Genomic DNA, 23,814 nt, shown 5'->3' with positions numbered 1-23,814 from the left:
AATAGAGTGCTCAAAAATCAAAGTATGAATAAGACTCTTTAACCTTCTGAGCTAAGCTTACAAGATAAACATTTTAGCCTCTATGTTTACAGGGATGATGCAAGGGCTGGAACACCTCTGCTATGAGGATAGGTTAAGGGAGATATGGTTGCTCAGCCTAGGGAAGAGAAGACTCCAAAGGGACCTTAGAGCTGCCTTACAATATCTGAATGGATCCTACAGGAAGGCTGAAGGACTTTTCATCAGGGTGTCTAGCAAGGATAAGAGGAAACGGTTTTAAGCTGATGGAGAGTAGGTTTAGACTGACTCTTAGGAAGAAATTCTTCAGTATGAGGATAGTGAGACTCTGAAATAGGCTGGCCAGAGAGGTTGTGAATGCCTCCTCCCAGGGGGTGCTAAAGGCCAGGTTGGATGAGGCCTAGAGTAACCAAGTCTAGTGGAGAGGTGTCATAGAATCAGAATCAACCAGGTTGGAAGAGACCTCCAAGATCATCCAGTCCAACCTAGCACCCAGCCCTATCCAGTCAACTAGACCATGGCACTAAGTGCCTCATCCAGGCTTTTCTTCAACACCTCTAGGGATGGTGACTCCACCACCTCCCTGGGCAGCCCATTCCAATGGCAAATCACTCTCTGGGAAGAACTTCCTCCTAACATCCAGCCTATACCTCCCCTGGCACAACTTGAGACTGTGTCCCCTTGTTCTTTTGCTGGTATCCTTGCCTGCCACAGGGAGGTCTGAGCAGATGACCTCTAAGGTCCCTTCCAGACTAAGCCATTCTATGATCTAAAGGTGAATTAAAAAGTAAAAAGCAGTGTACAACTACTATTTTGTCTGCCTTTTTCAGGTTTATGTAGCCCTCACACTAAGTTGCAATTTAGTTCAAGAGTTACGATATCAAGTCACATTTGCTGAGTTCCATCTATTTTTTTACCCATACATATTTTTTTTCTTCTATTTGTAACTGAAAAGAATACACTTTCTAACACTTTAGCCTTGATGTGAAAAATAAAAATGAAAATCCATTCTTCAGCTTTTTTGCACCATCGCCAAATGCAAAGAATTTGTATCCAGAACTTTACAAAGATGTGTGCAGAAGCAATACAAAATTTGTCTTCCTTTTCTGTGAGAGACAGGTGAAGTAACTCTTGCCAAGAAAAGAAAAATTATAAATTAATTTATCATACACAATCATCAATAAATACTTTTTGCAAGTACTTTTTCTGGATATGGCACCTGCAGAATTCTGTGGCTCTAATTCTGTTCCCAATGCATATGAAGACTGTGCAGGTGTCTCACCTTACTACAGCTGTAAATGAAAGCAAGATATTAATATTTACCATTCAATCATCTGAAATGCAACCTCAAGATACAGTGCATAACAGTGAGGCCCTACCATGACACAGAATAATAAACTTCATTTAAACCTTGTGGATTTTTTTTCCCTTTACAACAGCAATCTGCTTAAACTCAGTCCTATCTGAAATATCTGTAATCAATTTTCAATAACAGGAAAATGTGAACATAACCTTCCAGCTGCCAACCACATTCTGAGATTTACTGTATGGGAACAAAACTTTTGGCAGAACCTAGGGTAACAGAAATTCAAATATACTGGAGATGAGCTTTGTCCAGATTGTTCATTTTATGTCATTTTGATAATTAAACTATTACATTCACCACATTTGAAAGTCTGCTATTTTAGATCCTGAAGAGAAATTTCACTGTATGATGATGACTCCCATTTGTAATGAAGAACGAAGTGATGGGTTTCAAGTCATCTGGATGACTTCTCTGACAAAGTAGAGTTTAGAAAAGGTAACTGGTAATTCTCTTCCATCAAATACTACTGCCTGGTGAGTATAAGAAGCCTTCCTTGAGATATTAGAAGGTTGTTATTGATGTGATGTAAGTATCTCAACATTGAATTAAGGTCAATGTGTAAAACTTGTACTTATCAATATTGAAGGTTTGCATATGACAGATATCATCTTGCTTCCAGAAAACTTCCATGTAAGTTCAGTCTCAATAGTATCAATCAATTTTCTACTTACAGTGTTGTATTTAGTCTCAAAAGATGATTCTGTTTATCTGTATTTACACACACACACACGTAGGTATACTATATATGTTTTATTTGTATTTATCAAAATAATAAATATATATATGCAGACACAAATGCACAGAAGTCCAGCTCATGAAGTTTAAAGATGAGTGATTATTATGAAATAGTTAAAAAAAAACAAAGCCATATTGTGCTAATACACTGAGAACACATTTGAGCCCATTCCAAAACAATATCCAGGGCACAGATTTCTTCAGAGGACCAAAGCTAACACCAACTATAATACCAGGGTGGCAGATGCCTCAAATATTTGCAAACATACTTTAGGAATTAGCACAAATTTTATAATAAGATGACCATTCTTCATCACACTTACTGTGCTCCTTGCAACCTGAGCTCTGAATCCTTCTCAGCCTGCTGGTTCAATCAAGATGCAACCACCAACACAGCTTCAGAACTTCCAGGCAAGCTTGCTTCTGATACAGCTACTGGATTCATGAAACCATTGTGGCACAGTGATGCTGCTGGGAAAATAAATTCTTTTTCAGTATGTTTATTACACTAAGAGGGGAAACCAAGGAATATGAAATAACAAAATAAGAGACTGAGAACCAAATTCCAGGATAAACAGAGGTGCTGAGTAATGATGCCATAGGTTATCTAATGCTTTGTCCCCTTCATCACTTCTAGCTAATAAAATTACCATTAAGAATATACTTCAGTAATATTTTCTGTGCCAAAGGTCCATTTGAAAAAAAGTACAGCATGAAACAAGAAGACCTTCATTGCAGTCTCAGAAATCTAATAGTAGAAGAATGGGATTTTCATTTCCTAGGAAATTCTATAGGGACTTTCTACCTTAGTAGAAGAAAGGAGCTTCAAGTCCCCTGGTGGGCAAGAGGTATAATTGAAACTAAAAACCTCTTTCCGGTTTCCAGTACAACATTTGCATTTGCTACTTATTTCTTAAAGTGGTCTAGTTTTGCCTGCTCCCTGTGTGAATAAGTATCCACATCATGCATTTTGAACTTAAATAAGTTGTCTGGTGAGATTTAATGTTAATAAACTATTTTAATATTTATTGACAATCTTTGCTTGGATATCAACATTAATATTGGTTATTAATTTTTTAATAATTCATAACAAAGCCCACATGCTTCTCATCCTATCCTCAATAAACAGAGAATAGTTCTTACTCTCCCAGGAGTTTCTACAGCTTTATGCACTTAAATGGTCTGCTATTTCTGTGTGATTTTGTCTCTAGGTTGAGCATAGCTATGCTCTTCCAAAACGACTGTATAAATAATATGTTTTCTAGGACTGTATAAATAATATGTTTTCTAGGACTGTATAAATAATATGTTTTCTAGAGATCTAATTATTATTTTTATTTTCTGTGTCATCTTCTTTTTCAGTTCAAGTTAGCATCTGTACTGAAGAGAGAAAATATTTTCAAAATATAAGTCTTCAAATAAAATATTATCATTTATGTAGTCCATAATGAAAGTTCTTTTCCATCACAGCACGATGCTGTACTCAACATCTCTAGATCCTCCTCCACAAAACTATTAGTACACCAGTAATCTTCACTTTGCACTGATGGAAATTATGTTTTCTAAATAAGAATCTCACACGTCCTAATTTAATTGTAATAATTCATTTTAAGTGATTTTATTTTAATCAATATTTTATGTTCATTACAAATCTGGCTCTGGACTTCTGATGGCTTTGCAGGCTCTCCCATCTTTGTGTCATTTGTAAACTTGCATCCTCTCTATCCCATCATCCAAATCATTCATGAAAACACAGAACTGAACTGAACTCTGGACTGATTCATGATGGAAACAGCATGAAGCGACTCATCAGTTTGACTGCTTAACCTTTAACAAATACATTTTTCTAGTGCTAGTTTAATCACCTTGTCAGGATTTCACTTAGGCCACAACACCTTAAAGCACTTAATGGTTTTGTCTTGGGAGATAGACAAAACCTTGAGTCTAAGATTCAGCACACATATCATTGCCTTTATCTTCATTCTTAATAAAGACAATTACATGTAGCTTTGGAACAAACAGATGTCCAAAAGGAAATGCAAGTAAGACTAAAACTTTTCTTTCTGGCAGAAAAACAGAGCTTGCAATTGCTTCTGTGCATCTTTAATTATAATCTCATTCTCAGATAGATTTTAGGAAAAGATTTTATAGACTTTAGGAATGCTCTTTCTACATCTTACTCTCTAATCACTGGATTACCACAGAGGTAGACTCTGGCCATTGCAAACAGCTCAAAGGAAAAATTAGTAGTATCAAAATAGTTTAAAATATTGAATACAGATTGCAGCAATAGCAAGGGAGATAATATTCTATCACAAGTGATTCTGTACTGTTGAAACACCTAGTTTACCATTAACAAACAATCACACCTGAAACGTAGTAAACACAATAGCCACACAGGAAACACTAAGCTCAAGTGTTTCCTTTATGAAGCCCTTTGATAACAGAATGATGGCAAAAACAGTAAACTAATTTCACAAGAGATATGGCGAGTTGCACAGTAGCTTCGTTCTTCAGCTAGTTAAGTACAACTATTTTTGGCAAAACAGAAGGGCAAAATTGTTTGAAAGGAGAAAGAAAATAGAGAAGAACAACAGATGGAAAAGCTTGTTTCCTTTTAGAATTAAAAAATAAATTTATTTAAAAGTAGTTTTAATGGAAAACTGAGTTAAATGTCATTCTACAAAATCATTGTGATTTAATGAAGATATGATGGATTTGTGCCTGTATTTAAAAGAGATGATTTATTGCAATAATCTTCAACCAACAAATTAAATATATATATCAAAATACTATAGAACATGCAAAAAAAAACCCTTATTCGGACAATGCCTTCCGGAATATGGCTTAATCAAAATATTTACTCAACAAAGGATTTTACCATACAGTTCACTTTCAAACATATCTAGAAAATTAAGGATTAACAGTCCATGAGCAAGTGAAGAATATGACTGGACACATATGCCAGCCAAGTCCCCACCTCAAAGTCTTGTCAAGACTGCAGTGCCATTGCAGGGAGAGAGGCAGAATGAAAAGTGGAATTCCTTCCTCAAAGGAAAAGAGTGGTTGATACTGGCCCACTGCTCTGATCCCACCTACCCATTAATTCCAGTGAAAGAAGACAACCTCCACACTAGCATTACAGTAAGTAATACACAGTGTTTAGCAGCTGTGCACAGTAGCACAGGCACCTGTGCCAGTTCTGTGATCTATCTAGCCCAATATTTTTACAGGATCATAGTGTATGTCCTACATTTAGTCATCTGTTGATACTTACACACTCTAGTGCTGAGCAACACTAAACAGCTTTTTTTCAAGTACTTCTTACTATATTAGACTTATGTCTTGCAACCACAGCCCCTTTAGCATGGAGTTCCACAGCTCTCTTGTCCACAGTAAATAAGGGTTCATTTCACCCAAGCTATATTTAAATTCTGGGACAAATGGTGGAAGCACTGTCCCTGGAGGTGTTCAAGAAAAGACTGGATGAAGCACTTAGTGCCATGGTCAGGTTGACTGGCTAGGGCTGGGGGATAGTTTGGACTGGATGGTCTTGGAGGTCTCTTCCAACCTGATTGATTCTATGCCAATATTTAACTCCTCATGCATCAGGATGCTGGAATCACAAGTAAAAGAGGGAACAGAACATGTGAATATCCTGTCCAAACATGAGCTAAGATGCATCCTGGGTCATACAACTGAAATTTTCACTTAAGATCTGAGGACTATCCAGACATATTTAGCTTTTGAATATCATATTTACAGCCCAGACTTTCACAGGGGGTGTCAACCGTCTGTAAACAATGCCTAGAAACAGGAATCATCTGGTTGGTTTGAAACAAATAAATAAAATGTATATATATATATCTCCATAATGGTCTAGCCTTGAGCTCTGTGGTAAAGGGTTGGACTTGATGATCTGTGAGGTCTCTTCCAACCCTGGTGATACTGTGATAATGGAGGATGCTTAAAAAAAAACAACAACAACAAAAACAAACAAAAAACAGCATTTTATCATGCCACCTACCCCAAGGTACATACACACTTCGAATTCTGAGATATCCATAGAGGAAAACCGTACAGGAAACATATCTATACACAGAGATCTACTCAACTTACTTTGACCTGGATCAAATTGTTTTAACTGGTTAACAAATATTGAAAAGATTCTGGAATGTAGGAGTCACCTGGATTTGTGACTGTTGCAGAATACCAACAAGCAGATTACTAAAGATATTTGTATAAACCTGCATACTCTTTTTGATGGTGAGATGCCTTCTCTTCTGTCCATGTTCTTCTGCATTTCATCCATCTGTATTCTCCATCAGACAAAGACTGAATTGGAAATGAGACCTTACAAATGAAAGAGTGCCAAAGTGTGCTACTAGAAACGCACAATAAATTCTGAGGAAGCAGAGAGAAATATTTGCCTCATTGTGACATTAGGAAAAGCAGTGGTAAAGGTAACTCTGATGGGTGTTATTCCTGTGAGTGCCCACCAAAAAGATAAAATGACATTCAGGGTGAAACTAACTGGAGTCAGCTAGGAATGACTAGCCTTATTCTAGCTGTTTAAATGCCTTAATTATTCATACGAATGGGTAGAGGAAGAGGACTGGCCATGATGATCACAGAAATACTGACCTGGGGATATGAGTGGCAGTTGTCAGTTAAGATTCTCTTCAGATGCGTGATTCAAAACATTTAAAAATCATTGGAATTCTAACTACAGTATAAATCTTCAGCTAGGTTTACTAATTACCCCTTATCCGTCTCACCCTTATCACTTACATAGCTAATGCTTCTCTTGGGTCAGATTCCCAGATAGAGAAATACTGCTGTGGCTTGAATACAATTTCAACTTCTCTGCATACTGTTAACCTTTTAAAATTTGCCTTCCAGCTTCTTTATTTTGATATGTAGCTCTTTGACAATTCCATTCTTTGATAAATCTCTTGCATTCAGAAAATTATTTTATTGCTTTTGCCTTCCACCTTCCCTTTTTAATCCCTCTCTACTGAAGCTCAATATCACAAAGCTACAAAGAACTCATTAAAGGCAGAAAACCATTTATTTTTCTTTATGTCATAGAATAGAGCTTAGGCCCTAACATACAATCAATTAGAGCACAAAAGTTTCTAGTTAGAAATGAAAAGAATTTGAGAGGTTTAAAGAAATATGACAACCCACAGCTTGAAAAATAGTTTCCCATTATTCCTTCAAGCAAACAATGTCTTTCTTTTTTTAAAAACCATGGTAATCTCTTGTTGGCATTCTGGATTTAGTGATATAAACTCTGTAAGTTAAATGGTATAACAGTAAGCATCTCTGTAAGGAAAGATTCTCTTTCAAATCATGTGATTTAGTGGTTTCTATAGTAACAATTTAATTTCTTTTATTGAATAAACTGAGCAGCAGAGTAAATAGGTGCACATAATCTTTAAAAGTTATTAACTGCACTAAAATTGTGGTATTCTTCCTCCAAATCTCCTCTTTAATTAGAAATGATAGTTTTATTATGTGCACAAAGCAATGTCCACTTTTTGGACTGGTCAGCACCTTCAAGTGTGGAATCACAAGCAAAAAACAAGCTGAAAGCAAGAAACTACATATTCCTCAATCTGAGATTGTACAAGAAATTAATATTCCAAAAGATTTTATTGCTGTCATTGATTAAAGAAGAAGCAAACAAATCCTGACATGAAAACCTTGAGTCTTTGAAACTGATGAGCATATTTATACAACTATGAATATTTCTTTTTAGCACCAGAAGATCAGCAAAAAATGCCACAAACTTTATAAATGAGAAGTCAATTTATATGCAGTAATGAGATCTGTAATCCAGCTGAATGTTTGGTGAGCATTGACTTCAATACAGAACAAGTCTATAGTAAAATGAGTGACTCAAGGTATTTTTTAGTCCCTTGTATTAAGTAATGCTGTAACCTTCTAACAAACCTGTAATAGAGTCTCCAAAGCTGAAAGGACTTAGATTATGAATGTGTCATAAAGCAGCTCTGAATCAGGCCCCTACAGCATAATACTGGCAATGTCATTGATATCACATTCATCTATAGTTAACTAACACTTCTATAGCTAACTAACACTGTAGTGTTTACACAAATCAGCCTTAAAACCTACTCTTTTCTTCATAGTGTTAGGTTTAAGATCCCCAGATAGGAATAATCCCTGCTTCCATGTTTTAAAACATTTTTTTCCCAGTATTTATTCTTTCAAATGTCTTATTTGGTCTAAACAAGACATACTGCCTTTACTATCTTTGACAAGTGCTGCAAAATCAATCCCACAAGCAAAATCCTTGTCTTAGCCTATACTGTAGTTAGAATAGAAATGTATACTTTATGTCTATTTATTGTTACAGAATACAGATCTCATTAATGCCTTTAATTATACATGCAAAACAGGGTTTCTTAAGAGCAACTTCAGTACATACTCAATCTCATGAGTCTCCTCATGACCTTTGTCAAACTATTCTCCATCTTTGATCTCTCAATTCTTTTTACTGAAACAAAACACATCAGTTTTCACTACCAGCTCAGTTTATTACTTAGAGACAGGAAAATCTTGGGAAAATGCTATGCATAGTTAATGTTTTATAAATAAATGCAGAGACACATACCCCCATGTTTTCAGAACATGCCATGAGAACCATTGCTGGATCCTTAGGGTTTAGATGAATATGCATCTGTTCACTATTAAAATTTTAACTCAAAGTTGCTGAATATCTATGCATGTTTACACAGAACCTTTAGAACAAAACTGTTTGATATCAGACTGAAATGTAAGTTTTGACTCTGAACAGCCTTGGTTTTTTTTTTCACTGATGTTTCAGGGCCTAAAAACATGCATATGTCCTTTTGAAGATTCCATCCTTTGCTTTCAAAAGCTACAGGCCCACAAATAGCAGCTGTATTTGCTAATTTTGTCTCCTGAAAATAAAGCTGACTAAATACCTCCTAAGTATTATTGAGATTGAGTTTTCTTCAAAAGTTTTTGGTTTTGGGTTGTTTTTGGTGTTTTTTTTTTTTCCCCCATATCTTTAATTCAGACACATACACATCAGTGTAAAAAGTGTGGTTTAATTCCATGGTGAATTTTGCCTGAAATATAGATTAGCAAAATTGGAAACAGCTGTGCAAGAAACTACTTTCCTCTTCCATTTATAGTATTGTGTCCCAATATAAACTCCCTTTTAGTATAAAGCGATACTCCTCCCTGCTACTCTCTCTTCTCATCCAGCTGTTTATGGAGGGTTGGGTTTTTTTTTTTCAAATAATCTTCAAGTGAAATTACCAAAACCAACAAAAAGTCTTAACATGTAAATTCAACATATTGTTTCATGCTCATCATGGCCTTTTCTGCATCAGTGCCAATCCTCATTAGATTTCAGATGTACTTCGATCTACATAGCTACAGAAAAGAACTCTGACTCATCATCTCATTGTGGGCTGGGTTCTTATTTAATTTTTTTTTTTTGTCTGATTCATGAACTGTATTTTTGAAACTCTAAAAATGGTTCATGAATTGCCTGGGAGATGAGAAAATTAATAATAATGATCCAATTTGCTGTACATTGAATTGAACTGATTATCATGCAGCAGTGACAGAATTTTTCATGGCAAATAAGTTCCATAGACAGAAGTTTTGTTTCCCTTCATACTGGACATGTCATTATACTGTAAAATAATCATTAAGCTCTTAGGCCATGATCCAGCAAAGCGCTTAAATACTTGCTTAATTATAAGTTTATGCAAACTCTGAAGTGAAACTACAGAAGAATCAAATTATGTTCTTTATTATAGTTGTGACAAACTTTGGAGTTACACATATGCTTAACAATTTTTGTACATCTTTCCTGCATTTAAAGATTAGTGGTGTTATAGAAATTCATAACAACGGGTTTCAGTGGTCTTTGTGCATTTATGTATGTGGAAATGCTTATCATTTTTAGAATGTCTGTAATACTGGCTGCTCCCTGGAAGGTCACAAGACTAAGTCCACCTCCAACTGATCAAAACCAAAGAGTTGCTAATTATCTTATTGGAAATAGTTTTAGAAATCTTGATTTATCAGATGTTTGAGAAAGGCAAAATACTGCATTGTGTTCAAGGATCAGGGCAGATGATCCTCCTATCAGTCCACTTGCCTATGCAAAAATATATCAGAAGCATGAAAAAGAGATAGCTTTAGAAATTTTGTTACTTAATTTTTAACGTAACTAATGGTAAGCTTATCTATTAGTCTTATTTTAGTGATTTCAATAACCTAAGAACTTTCCTTATTCATAACTTCTAGTGCAGGTTTCATTTTTTTTTTTTCTATTACTACTTTACATATGTATCCTGTTTATGAAGTGGAATAAGCTGCTGTAAACAGCACGAGGTATTTACCACAGGTAAGTAGGCACTCCAGCATCACATGTTCCCTTACCTAACATCCTGAACTAAGGCTTTATAGCACTAGACCAAAATCTAAACCAATCAACCATGTCGATCAAGGAGAGGCCTACAACAATATATAAAGCATCTCAGAAGAAAAATGTTACAAACACTGTTCATTTCCATCACAGCATCACTGAACATTAGAGGTTAGAAGAGATGTCCAGAGATCGTTGAGTCCAACCCCTCTGCCAGAGCAGGATCAACATCCCTTTAGTCACTTTATTAATCAGGTGTCTGTATGATATTTTTTGCTAAAGACTAGGTAAATACCATGAAGATTGAAAAGACCATACTATATGAAAACCACCCAGATGAATTATTAATTGCTTTAATTCCTAAACTTCATTAAAAAAATAGGACCTTACCACTACGCTTTTGCACCAAGTGTCAGACCTGATGAGGAGTCTGCTCCTTAGGAGTAAGCTGAGTGTTAAAGAAACACTTACTAAATCAGACCCTCAAGGGAAGATAAATGAGATCATTGGCATTTGACTTGTCACTCTCCATTGTCTGATACAGGCTGACAAGAAGCAGCTTGGTTTTATCCTCTGGCACAGTATACACCTTCAGACATCCAACTGAGCTTTACAGCATTAGTTGGGTTGTAACGCGATTCGGAATTTTACCATTTTCATAGGAGCTGTGTTGCTAAGGATAAATGTCCAATTTGAAAACTTGGATCTCACTTAGAATTTGAGAGAAGTAAGATGAAAGTTGTCAGAGATTAGCATAAAAATTTCAGAAAACAACAATTGAACCCAGAATTCCTACGCTGCTTCTAAAGATTGATATCCCATGACAATGAGCTTTGATAAATCTCTCTAGCTAAGGATCTATTCTTGAATTCTTTACAGTGTGTGTAATAAATCAATGTACTGACAGATTTAAGAAAACCTCTCATTCTATCTTCATTGCACGAGATACTTTTGCAATACAGTAAAATCTTTTCTTCAGTAGTCTTCCACTGAGTGATGTGTATGGAACATTGTTTCCTTCCTCAGTAAGACAAATATTCAGAGAAAATAGATTGTTCTCTGCTCAGTTTTAATGGATTCCTTTCCATGTTACCTAAACTAACGACTACAAGAGCTTTCAAAGTTGAAAATTAACATTACTGTCTGCTTAATTATCTTTATAAATATATGTAGCACAGAAAATCTCAGCTCGGAGCAACAAAAACATAAAGAGGAGAAAGATAAGCAATGAAGATCATGCATTAAATGATGCAATAATAGAATGGGAAAAATTAGTTTGAAAAGAACTAACTACCACGGCTACTTCAAAGATATAAAACTATGATTTAAGACAGAAGCACTACACAACATTTCATTTATAGTCTCAATGCTAATTCTAAATTTACTTTTTCACCTCAGCTTGTTTGATTACATTTCAGTAGAACAGGGCCAACAATTTCATTCAACTGCCCTATTGTTTTTTTTTACACATGCAGAACTTACCTTAAAGCAAAAGAAAACTTTATGAGTTGAAGTGGGGAGGAATAGGGATTTATTTTTTTTTTAATTGTTCTATGAATAGAGTAATTCTTTATTCTTATCAATGTTAAATAATTCATATTATAACAGTACCTGGAATTCCTGGCCACACACGAGGATTGCTCTTCACTATGCACTTTGTAAACTGCACAATAAAATATGGTCTCTTACACCAAAGAATTAACAAATATTACAGGGAAACAGCTTACTCAGTTCTTTTTTACTTAGTTTGCTTTATCAAGTTTTCTTGTTCTGCTTGCACAAAATCATCTCCACTGATACACATAAAATAAGTGAAGCTTTTTCTGCTAATATTTTATATAAACCCAAGCAAGTTTCTAACTCATGTTCCACATTAAAAAGAATAAAACCTCTTGCTGCATGTGCTTTCATAACAACTGCTTGGGTGTTTCATCCTTGACAGAAGCCAGCAACTGTAACAAAGAACTCACAGGTTTTCCTCCCTCCTTTACTTTGGAGAAGGTTAAAAACTCCTTAGTGAAATTTCTACTCCATTCCTTTAGTATTCATGGACTCAATATTGTTTATTGAAAAATAAAGCACAGTGAAAGGTAGAGCTACACTTGAATTAAACTCTTGGGATATTTGTTCTTAATCTAATTTTTAAGGAGTCAGGAGTTGGTGTATTAAATTTTCAAATTAAAGTGTTTTGAAAGTAGACTGACTCACAGAAATGCTGTTCAGTTGTACATATTTCTTAGCACAAACTGTTTTTCGAGGATGCAGATAACTTCTTGCAAAGAACTTGTTGCAGATAAAGAAAACGAGCTGTTCTCTTTACAGAATTTCAATAAAGACAGACAAAACGTAAGGGTTGTTTTTTTTTTTTAAAGGCAAAACTACCATGATAAATAAAACGCTTGCAGTTCTGCTTGACAAATTCTTAAAAGGCTTATCACAGAATCACAGAAGGTTAAGGGCTGAAAAGGAGCTTGAATCATCATCTAGTCCAATACCTGCGCCAGAGTAGGATCACTTAGAGCAGATCATGCTGGAATGCATCCAGGCAGGTCTTGAATATCTCCAGAGAGGGAGACTCCACAACCCACTTGGGCAACCTGTTCTTCTCCTTTCACATGCTAGAGGTTGGAAGGGACCCAAAGAGATCATTGAATCCAACCACCCTGCCAGAGTAGGACCATACAATCTAGCTCAGGTCACAGAGGAAGGCATCCAGGTGGGTCTTGAAATCCTCCAGAGAGGGAGATTCCACAACCTCTCTGGGGAGCTTGTTCCAGTGTTCTGTGACCCTTGCAGTAAAGAAGTTCCCCCTTGTGTTGAGGTGGAACCTCCTGTGCTGCAGTTTATATCCATTGCTCCTTGTCCTATCACAGGGAGGAGGTGAGAAGAGCCTGTCCTGTCACCTGCCCCTGACACCCAGCCCTCAGACATTTATAACATTTATTAAATCCCCCCTCAGTCTTATCTTCTCCAGACTGAAAAGCCCCAGGTCCCTCAGCCTCTCCTCATGAGGCAGTGCTCCAATCCCCTAATCATCCTTGTTGCCTTCTGTTGGACTCCCCCATCAGATCCCTGTGCCTCTTTAGCTGGGAAACCCAAAACTGAACTCAGTACACAAGATAGGGTCTCACCAGGGCAGAGCAGAGGCAGAGGAGAACCTCCCTCAATCTGTTGGACACACTTTTCTTAATGCACCCTGGGGTCCCATTGGCTCTCTTGGCCACAAGGGCACATTGCTGTCCCATGGACAACTTTGTTAGCACAGTTACTATAAAAAGACAGTTTCACCAAACTCATCCAATATTTTGTCATTAAAACTCTACTGTTCAGTGATTCTGTTATATACTTACATCCATTATAATGCATGAATAAGTATACTTTTGCATACTTAGGATCTTTTTAACATACATCCTTGAATTATTACCAGCCTTTCTCAAGAATTAAAGCCAAAGCAAAGAATTATGTAAAACTCTTAAGGCAATTATTAAAAGAGAAAGTTCAGATAAAGAGGAGGATAGATTAATTTTTCAACAAAAATAGCTCTATATAGAAGAAAAAGCTTTGATTTTTGAGGCAGTGAAGCATTTTTCCATTAAGAAATCTTCCACAGCTGCTCAATTTCTCAGGTGATTTTTTTCAAAACTTATTACTTTTAATGTCCATTTAAAAAAATCATACTTAAAACTCCAGCCATCAGATCAATTTGAATTATGCAGCTTTTCAGGCCAAAAGTTCACTGTTATGCACACCCCTCACTTTTTCATGATGGTGATGATACCTATAATTAAAAACTTGGAAGCAACAACCACCAGTTACTATGTTTTAATCTGACATTGTCTTCCCTCTCAGGGCAGATCAGAGCAGAAGATGACAGATGCCTACTGTTAGCTTACTGATAGCGAAGAGTGGTATCAATTTTCCAGTTTCCTCCACACTTACTGTCACATCTATGCCAAATTATTCATAAGCACTAGAAAAAAAAACCCACAGCCTTGAAGGTGACACTGTAATTGTTTGGGTTTATTTACTCTGTTGCCTGTAAGACTTTCAACTCTGGTATCAAAGGTGTCATGCTTTGTTGATGAGCACTTGACAATGAATCACAGATTCACAGAATGTCAGGGGCTGGAAGGGATCTTGAAAGCTCATCCAGCCCAATCCTCCTGCCAGAGTAGGATCACCTATACCAGATCACACAGGAAGACATCCAGGTGGGTTTTGAATATCTCCAGAGAGGGAGACTCCACAACTCCCCTGGGCAGCTTGTACCAGTGTTCTGTCACCCTCACAACAAAAAAAATTCCTTCTCATGTTCACATTAAACTTCCTCTGCCTCAGCTTTCACCCATTGCCCCTTGTCCTGTCATTGGGCACCACTGAGCAGAGCCTGACTCCATCCTCCTTGCACTCACCCTTTACATATTTATAAACATTAATGAGGCCACCTCTCAGTCTCCTCTTCTCCGAGGAGACATACAAAGAGTATAAACCAAAAAAGGATAAAGACCTAGGATCTTTGTTTGATTTAAAACTATTTTAGTCAAATACTGAAAAAGATATGCATTTACGTAGATAAATTAGAAAAATGCTACACAAAAACTTCAGAGAAACCTTTAAACAGGTGGAGAACAAATTAAATTGAAATAAGACAGATCAATTAAGAATCACAAAATTATTTCAGGTGCAAAAAAGACCTTTAAAATTGAGTCCAACCATTATCTTTAAAATTGAGTCCAACCATTATCTAACTCCATCAAGTCTGATGCTAAACCATGCCCCTCAGCACCACATCTCTGCATGTTTTATACCCCTCTGGAGTTGGTGATTCAACCACCTCCCCATGGAGCCTATCCTAGTGTTTGATCATTGAATCATAGAATTGTCTGTGTTGGAAGGGACCTCCAGACTCCAACCCCCACTGCAGTCAGTGGGGGCATTCTCAACTAGACCAGCATTGATAACTCTGAGGAGGTCTACCCTGAGCTTTCTTTTCTCTCATTTAAGACAGACTCAGAATCACAGCTTTTTAAACAGGTGCATATGTTTTGCCTTTTTTTTGTTCTACAGCTTCTATAATTTCAGTTTTTAATGTGATAAACATAATCCTTAATGGCTCCAGTGTCCTTAGGTGATGACATAGAATGGGAAGAAAAAGTAACAAATTTTGCTGATTAAAGTACTTAGAGCAACCTTAAACAATGATCAGTTAGATTAACTTTTTAGAACACATACGTGAGGACAGATTACAGAGAAGGTTTCATGCTGTACATTACGATAGCCCAGTATTTGGTGAAATGAAATTATTTTGCTTACTGAGTTTCCAAAGCTTCAATCATGCTGAAGAGAAGAAGGATTTTAATGTTATAAAATTACATATATATATATATATATACACACACACTGAACTTATGTAAGTTATGTAAGTTATCACTGTCAAGACTGGTAAATAAGTGATGTAACAGAATAATCACATTTATATAACTGTGTCATTCTGCTCTTCCAAGCAGTATGTCAGCATAATATTAAAAAAACTATTTGAACAATTCAGTGCAAGCCTGCAACTTGCATTAAGTACATCATAGAATCATAGAATCAGCCAGGTTGGAAGAGACCTCCAAGATCATCCAGTCCAACCTAGCACCCAGCCCTATCCAGTCAACTAGACCATGGCACTAAGTGCCACATCCAGGCTTTTCTTGGACACCTCCAGGGCCGGTGACTCCACCACCTCCCTGGGCAGCCCATTCCAATGGCAAATCACTCTCTCTGTCATCTATGGTAGTCTGAAAGACTTCATTAGGTTTCACGTACTCCACCCACAGCATACAGGAACCCTTGGAGGACAAGTAATAGCTGATCACAATGATAATTAGATCAGGTATGATGTGGTTGGAAACTAATGTATAGTAAGAGTCCTTGTTCTAGACCTAGTTCAGAACAGAAATCCTTATAATAGAACTAGCCATATGCTTATAATTTTTAGAAACGTGAGAACTGAAAGGGAAAAAAAAAATAATTTGAAGTTACAAAATAGACATCAGCATAATTATGCCACATAGAGTTTTCACTATTTATAGGTACAAAAATGCTCCACATTTCTAAAAGCCATTTGAACATGTAAAGAAGAATGAAGCTCTTTCTGACCCGAAAAGATTACTCTTGTAGGTGACATCAAGCTTAGGATAGCAAAGTGAAGCTCCATAGTGGTTTAAAAACTTGATAACTGTATCCTGTATGAAATGTTTAAAATGCAACACTGAATAGAAAATATCATCTCTTCCAAGAATATATCCACAATTCACTCAAAAAAATATATGTGTGAACAAGGTAAAGACACAGTGCTACGCTTCATTTTTTTTTCCCCTGGAAATTTGGATTATTAATCTAGGATTCATTTTAAATTAGATCCAAAGTGGTTCTATTTTAAGGATTTGATATTAGCTTCAAAAGATTATGGATAATTACAAACTTTATCCAATGCAGGGATAATTTATTCTTAAAATGAAATGCTGAGATAGACACAAGCCTGGAAAATTTCAGCTGAAATCTCAGGTCAGATTCACGGAGAGGTATTGTCCTGTGAGAATTATTGAACATAACGAAGGTTAATTATTACTAACCCGCCTTCATTCTAGCAGTGATTAGCCCACATGTTCTGTAGGTGTTGAGAGGTTGAAATTATCAATTACAATTTAATTAATAAAGCAAAGTTTTGTTGTAACTTAGAATCACTAACAAATGTTAACTATTGAACATTTGCTATTGAGTTAATTATCTGTAGCAGTTTCAATTTTCTTAGGACAAAATACACTAAGATAAAGCATTACCACAGACAGAATAGTGACTCTAGTTAAATGCTTTTTGAGGGAAGTTGCTTGGGGTATTTTTTAATAGTGAATCTGATTATGACAATCTGAAAATAAAACTATCCTTTAATTCAAGGTCTAATAATCTTTCTCTGAACAGAAAACTTTTTTTTCTTTTAATTTTTGCTAAAATATTTCTGAGGCTTTATTCATGCATCTTACAACTGCTGAAGTCACATCCATGTTACACTGGTTTAAAGTAAACCTTTTGAGTCACTTTGTACCTTAATGCTCTTTTTGCTTAAACGTGGGTTCAGGGTGGATTCACCAAATATTGCTTTAGTCTGACTAGAATAATGATGATCAAAGAGTTTGGTTAGCAATTTGAATGGCATATCCTTTTACCTATTTATCAGTATCATCTACTGTCTTCAACAAGGTGGAGGGAAAAAAAGTTTCTAAAATAAAAAACCCAGTTTCAAGTAGTAGCATGTTAAAATGTATTCTATATCGAGAAAGAGCTGCTATTTACTGAGCCTCCTCCATATAATTCAGTAAAAAAACAACACACCAAAAAAACAAACAAAAAAGGTAAATGTATCTCAAGCCAAAGATACTTCTCTTATCAGACAGTTTTAAGCCCCACATAGTCCATTTTCACAGGAAACAAGTCCCTAAAAGAAACAAAAAGAACCCCCTTGTTTTCTAATCACTGTTTTTGATGTTAAGGAATTACAACAGCCTACAAATTTTGTTTTCAGATTAAGATTTTCTTTTTGCATTCTACTTCAAAACAAGTCTGCACAGGGAAAGGTTAGACCCAAACTCATCAGCATCAATGTTACACTCAAGACTTTCCATGTAAATCTTTCTTTACATGCTTATGATGCTAGTCATGGTTGAACATGAATATCCTCCCCATGACGATCAAATGATCTACAAAAATTCCCAAAACTACACTGTCAATTTCATTAAAATGTTTTAAATCCAAATCTGCAGTGCTAAAGTTGCTTAAAATACACAGAATAAAAGCATGGTTAAGTTTTAAAATGACAATTTCTACCTAAACCATGTCACATTTGTGACAAGATGCAAACTGCTGTTCTCTTTTTGGCAGCTTACTACTCAATGAAGCATATAAGTATCAATAAAAGGTTTATTGAATGAACTTAAGGCAAATTGTACCATTATTTTGTTACTCAAACATGTGAAAACCTGCATAAACCAAAGACACAAGTAATACCTAACTAATTTATAAGAGTCCCACTGAACTTATAAAAACATTTTAGTACAGTTTCACTGCTGCTGTATTTGCAGTCATAAACACATCTTAATTTTTTTAATCACTCAAAAGGAAATTCCCACTATGAGATCACATAACATATGAGGCCTTAAGATTTTCTATATGTTGAAGTTCTCTATTATTTGAAATTTTGTCATGGCATTTTTTCATACAACTTCCTCTTAACAAATCCTAAAATTATGAGACTTGCTATTACCACTGTCAAAAATGGGATGGAAGCACACACTGTCTATCTTTAAACCTCTCAGAACATCAGATTTGTATACTGACAATTTCAGATGTGGACCACAGATCAGTAGCTTTTATCTTAGGATTTCTGTACTCTCAGATTTGTATGCACACAATAACTGCAAAAATTGTGATTTGGCCATGGGCTATTACTTACATTTTAAAAAGCTCCCTTTCATTCTATGGGTAGTTAGTATGACAATCATGACAGTGACCAAAGAGCACCTGCAAAGGGCATCTTCCCCAGCAAGTTTTATCAGCATACATTGGTCAGAATAACAAGTAAAGGAGGAGTACAAGGTTCTCTTTCTTTCATCAAAAGAAGGTTGTTTACAGCTTTTGAGCCTCAATTTACAAAGTGAAAAGGCATTCCCTAGTAAATCACACGGAATCACAGAAGTCTAGGGGCTGGAAGGGACCTTGAAAGATCATCTAGACCAATCCCCTTGTCAGAGCAGGATCACCTATACCAGATCACAAAGGAAGACATCCAGGTGGGTCTTGAACATCTCCAGAGAGGGAGACTCCACAGCTCCCCTGGGCAGCCTGTTCCAGTGTTCTTTCACCCTCAGAATGAAAAAATTTCTCCTCATGTTCCTATGCCTCAACTTCCACCCATTATCCCTTGTCCTGTTGTTAGGCATTACCAAGCAGAGCCTAAAAAAGATGTCATGCCTGGCATAAAGATTCATGTAGCCAAATCAGATGTTTAAAAGCTGAGGTATGAAAAACTATGCAATTTTAATTAGAGACTAAGTATAACTTTGAGTAAACCCAGAATTACTGAAGTTTAATACTTTCAGGATATCTTGCTCTGCCATTCTTTGCCATACAAAGCTGTTAACTCCTTTGCTTCCTGCCCCGAGCTTACAAGAGTTGACTGTGGGACATGGTGTATAAGATGCTTGTCTGGTTTGCTACTGAATCTGATCATTTACCTAAAAGAAAGTGAATTTTGAGCCACTTTTCCAGCTCTTGGAGTTGGTAAGTGAGGTGGTGGAGTCACCGTCCCTGGAGGTGTTGAATAAAAGACTGGATGAAGCGTTTGGTGCCATGGTCTGGATGACTGGATAGGGCTGGGTGCTGGGTTGGACTGGATGATCTTGGAGGTCTCTTCCAACCTGGTTGATTCTATGATTCTATCATCTGGTTTGCCACCTAAAGCAGAGTATGCACAATGTACTTAGAAAATACAAACCTGACAGGTAAGAGGCAAGGGAAGAGCTGTTCAGTCCACTGGACTGTCTGGCACCATTACAGGCTGTGTTAGAGAGCTTTGAATCACATAAAGATTCAAGAATAAAATTTTACTCCACAGCCAACAGATTTCATTAATTTCTAATTGCATTTTGCTTATGAATTTTCCCACGTCTTCATGGCCTTCCTCCAGACCTGATTCGTCAGGTCCATGCCCTTCCTTAGTAGAGGGATCCAAAGCTGGACTCAGTACTCCAGGTGAGGTCTCACCAGAGCAAAGTGGCAGAGTCACCTCTGTCCATCTGCTGACCACACTTCTTGTCACAGAATCACAGAAACATTTGGGCTGGAAAAGTTCCTCAGGATCACCAAATCCAGACGATATCCCTACTCTACAAGATTCTCCCTAAACCATATCCCCAGGCATCACATCCAAATGACTTTTAAGCACATCCAGGGTTTCATTCAACCACCTCCCTCGGCAGACCATTTCAATGCCTCACCACTCTTTCTGTGAAAAACACTTTTTCCTAGTATCTAGTCTAAGCCTACCCAGTTGCAGCTTGAAGCCATCCCCTCTTGTTCTATCACTAATTATCCTGTGAGAAGAGACCAGCAGCAGCCTCTCCAAAACATCCTTTCAGGCAGCTGTAGACAGCAATGAGGTCTGCCCTCAGCCTCCTCTTTTTCAAACTAAAGAGCCCCAGCTCCTTCAGTCCATCAGATTTATTCTCCAGAGCCTTCACCAGCTTCATTGCCTTTCTCTGCCATTGTCCGTCTAGGCCACAAGCGTATACTGTTGGCACGTTCGAAATAAAAAAAGTGGTTTATACCATTGATTGTAAAATCTTGTGCTAAGTTACACTTGAGTAAAAGCAGTACAACTACTCCCAAGTGTAGTGGAGAACTGCATGCCCTGCAAATCTGCTGTCAGTCAGTGTCAAGAAAGCGGCAGGACCATATAGCTCTGTGGAATGGAGGGACAGAATGCTGATAGAGAAGAACAGCAACTAGTACTACTAGGACTGTTGTGCAGGGTTAAAGTCACTCCCAAAGACCAGGTTTATACAAGTCAGATTTGAACAAATAATATCAGTGTGTCCTGATCCCCTACCCTTGCAAAATACTGTGGAGTTATGAGCTGATTTGAACATGAGAATGAGTAGAAGTTTGAGCAGTGATCCTCTGAAAACATCTAGGCTGATTAGATGGACATGATTTTGGTCCACCTATTTGGAAATATAAATAATCAAAGAGCTAAAATAAGGTTATTCATGATTGTATTTTTGAAAATTCACACTGGGAGTGCTGTCTCACTGGATAAATTTTAATGTCATGTAGAATTCAGCAGTAAGATTGGAAGTGGCAGGAAGATGGAAACATTCTAAAGCTCAAATTATCATTGCCTAATATAAAGCACACGAACTCAAACTATCCCTGCTTGTTAAACGCTCTAATTGTTGTTTACTCATTTCATTGCTTAGCTTGTTTGTTTGTTATTGATTTCGTTGTGAAGTGTTTTGTTGCATATTGTGCCTATTGTGGGTTTGGTTTATTGTGCATTTTAATGCAAATGTGTTTAAAAGAAGTGATTTTGAATTACCATGAGATTTTCTCTGCTTTGCACCCTCTCCCCATCCCCAACAACAACTTTGCATCTCAAATTTACCCTTCTGCCAAATGGACCTCTGTATTAGCTAAGTGGTGAGACTTCACCGGATCTACTTCACTGGATCTGGTATAGATATATTATGTAAATGTAAATCAGAACAGATCTTACAAACATTGACATTAATGTACATGGATAGTAAGCACATCATGGATCCAAGAAAGCACCAAGAATAAATAAAATGGACTAGATTATAGAATTTGACCCTCTAACCTCAAATCCTGCAGCTGAGAAGCACTCAGTGGTGATAAAACTCTGTCTTCATGCAGAATCTGGCAGATTTTATGTGCTTGAAAGACAAAGAATGTGGCAATTTAGCCTAAACATTTTTGTCTATCATTTAAAACAATGCCAAACTCTTCTTCACTTGTTTACATCAAGCAATCAACTCTCCTTTTAGTAGCAGTTATAATCAATATAGACTTGGGTTTTTTTAAAGAGCATAAAGTGTTACTCCATTCTCTGTAAGCAGTTTCTAAAAGATTCACTTGAACTCATCTGTGAAGACACTGCCTTGAAGAGAGATAATATATTTCCAAGTCCTTTAGAAGCATCCCATAATGGGCATTTTTTTTAATACTTTGGAATATACATTCTGTGGAAGATCTACAAGAATATATTTGCTGAGAGCTATTTGAAAAGTTAAATTATTCTAAAGCAAATTGTCAATCTACATACTGCCAACAAATCTGTATTTACAGATGTTTAAGCATATCTGGATAACTAGCCATGACTTTTTATCTTAAAAAAACCCCAAAACTAAAAGTGTTTATAGAATCATAGAATGCTCTAGGTTGGAAGTGATCTCCAAAGGTCATTTAGTGCAAACCCCCCCCTCCTGCAGTCAGCAGGGGCATCCTTAACTAGACGAGGTTGACTAGAGCCCTCTTGAGCCTCACTTTGAACATCTCTAGGCATCAGGCCCCAACCACTTCCCCATGCAACCTGTTCCAGTGTTCCACCACCCTCATAGTAAAGAACTTGTTCCTAACATCCAATCTAAATCTTTTCTTCTCTAGTTTGAAGCCATTGCCCTTTGTCCTATCTCCACAGGCCTTTGTAAAGTCTTTCTCCATTCATCAGGTAGGCACCCTTCAGATACTGGAAGGATGCTATTAGGTCTCCTCAGAGCCTCATATCTGGTGATCCTAAGACACTACAGCAGAAATATCACCAAAACTAGAAGAATAGTAGTGAATTACATGCTGAACTTGGATAGGGAGAACAACAGAACAAGAAAAATCACTTTCAAATATGTATCATTGCTGCTTGCTTACCACATCAAAACAAAAACAAACAACAACAACAAAAAAAGGGCTCACAAGCCAGTATTTCATAAATTTTCACAAAAGATAAATTGCTTGACTCTTGCAGTCTCAGTGGTTTCTTTGATGTTAAGAGGGACAGAGGTGTTGGTCAATAGCTGTAAACAATTGCATACACGCATTTAATAAAATATCTGGGCCTGAGATATCAGGATGCTGCACAATTTAGTTGTACATATTGGACAAGAAGTTTTCTACTCCATGCACATGTTGGAGGAGAGTTTTGTAACAATCTTGTAGGTTCCTGGAAAAAGTTGGGGGGTTAGAACAGATTTTGTGGTTCTCTTCAGAAAAAATGTGTTCCAATGATCGATTAAATGACATCAATTACAGAAGAGATTATGTTGCTGATGGTCAAATGAGAACTAGGTATTTGGACCTAACCAACTGCAGGGAACTTACATTGACCTTTCTCATATTGCTCTGAAAAGAGTGAGCCACATCTCTAGTTGAAATAAAAGAACTGCAGTATCTCAGCACGAAGAATCTAGCCGTAGTGATCATTGTCTCTTCTTTTCTTCCCTTCTCCCTTTCCCTAGGGAATTAGGTACTCACCTTTGTAATGAAATGTTTCTTTTAGCATGAGAAAGTGGTTTTATCACAGGATCTTACTTTAATTATGTTGACTAGTGCATTGCTATGCCACCTAACTCGTGAAACATGCTTCTCCTAGAACCTGGATGGAGTTCACTAACCCATTTATTAAAAGCCACTATGTATTAATTGCATC

General features: G+C 36.7%; 1 long non-coding RNA gene across 2 annotated transcripts in view; it reads right to left on the bottom strand.

Moving 5' to 3' along the window:
• Positions 1–951: 951 nt before the first annotated feature.
• The window catches only part of LOC135177824 (uncharacterized), a 31,432-nt gene continuing 8,569 nt past the window's right edge, over positions 952–23,814 (bottom strand). The window contains exons 2-3 of one of the 2 annotated variants that reach the window (XR_010303179.1): positions 2,443–2,587; positions 952–1,310 (exon numbers count right to left, since the gene is read on the bottom strand). This is a non-coding gene — a long non-coding RNA (uncharacterized LOC135177824). Of the gene's footprint in view, positions 1,311–2,442; positions 2,591–23,814 lie in introns of both variants that reach the window. The other variant, XR_010303175.1, reaches the window with a different exon arrangement.

The sequence above is a fragment of the Pogoniulus pusillus genome, chromosome 1, assembly GCF_015220805.1.
Source record: "Pogoniulus pusillus isolate bPogPus1 chromosome 1, bPogPus1.pri, whole genome shotgun sequence".
In the NCBI taxonomy this organism is placed as follows: Eukaryota; Metazoa; Chordata; class Aves; order Piciformes; family Lybiidae; genus Pogoniulus; species Pogoniulus pusillus.
The sequence above is the reverse complement of the archived record's forward strand: the minus strand, read 5'-3'. Positions and strand labels throughout refer to the sequence as shown.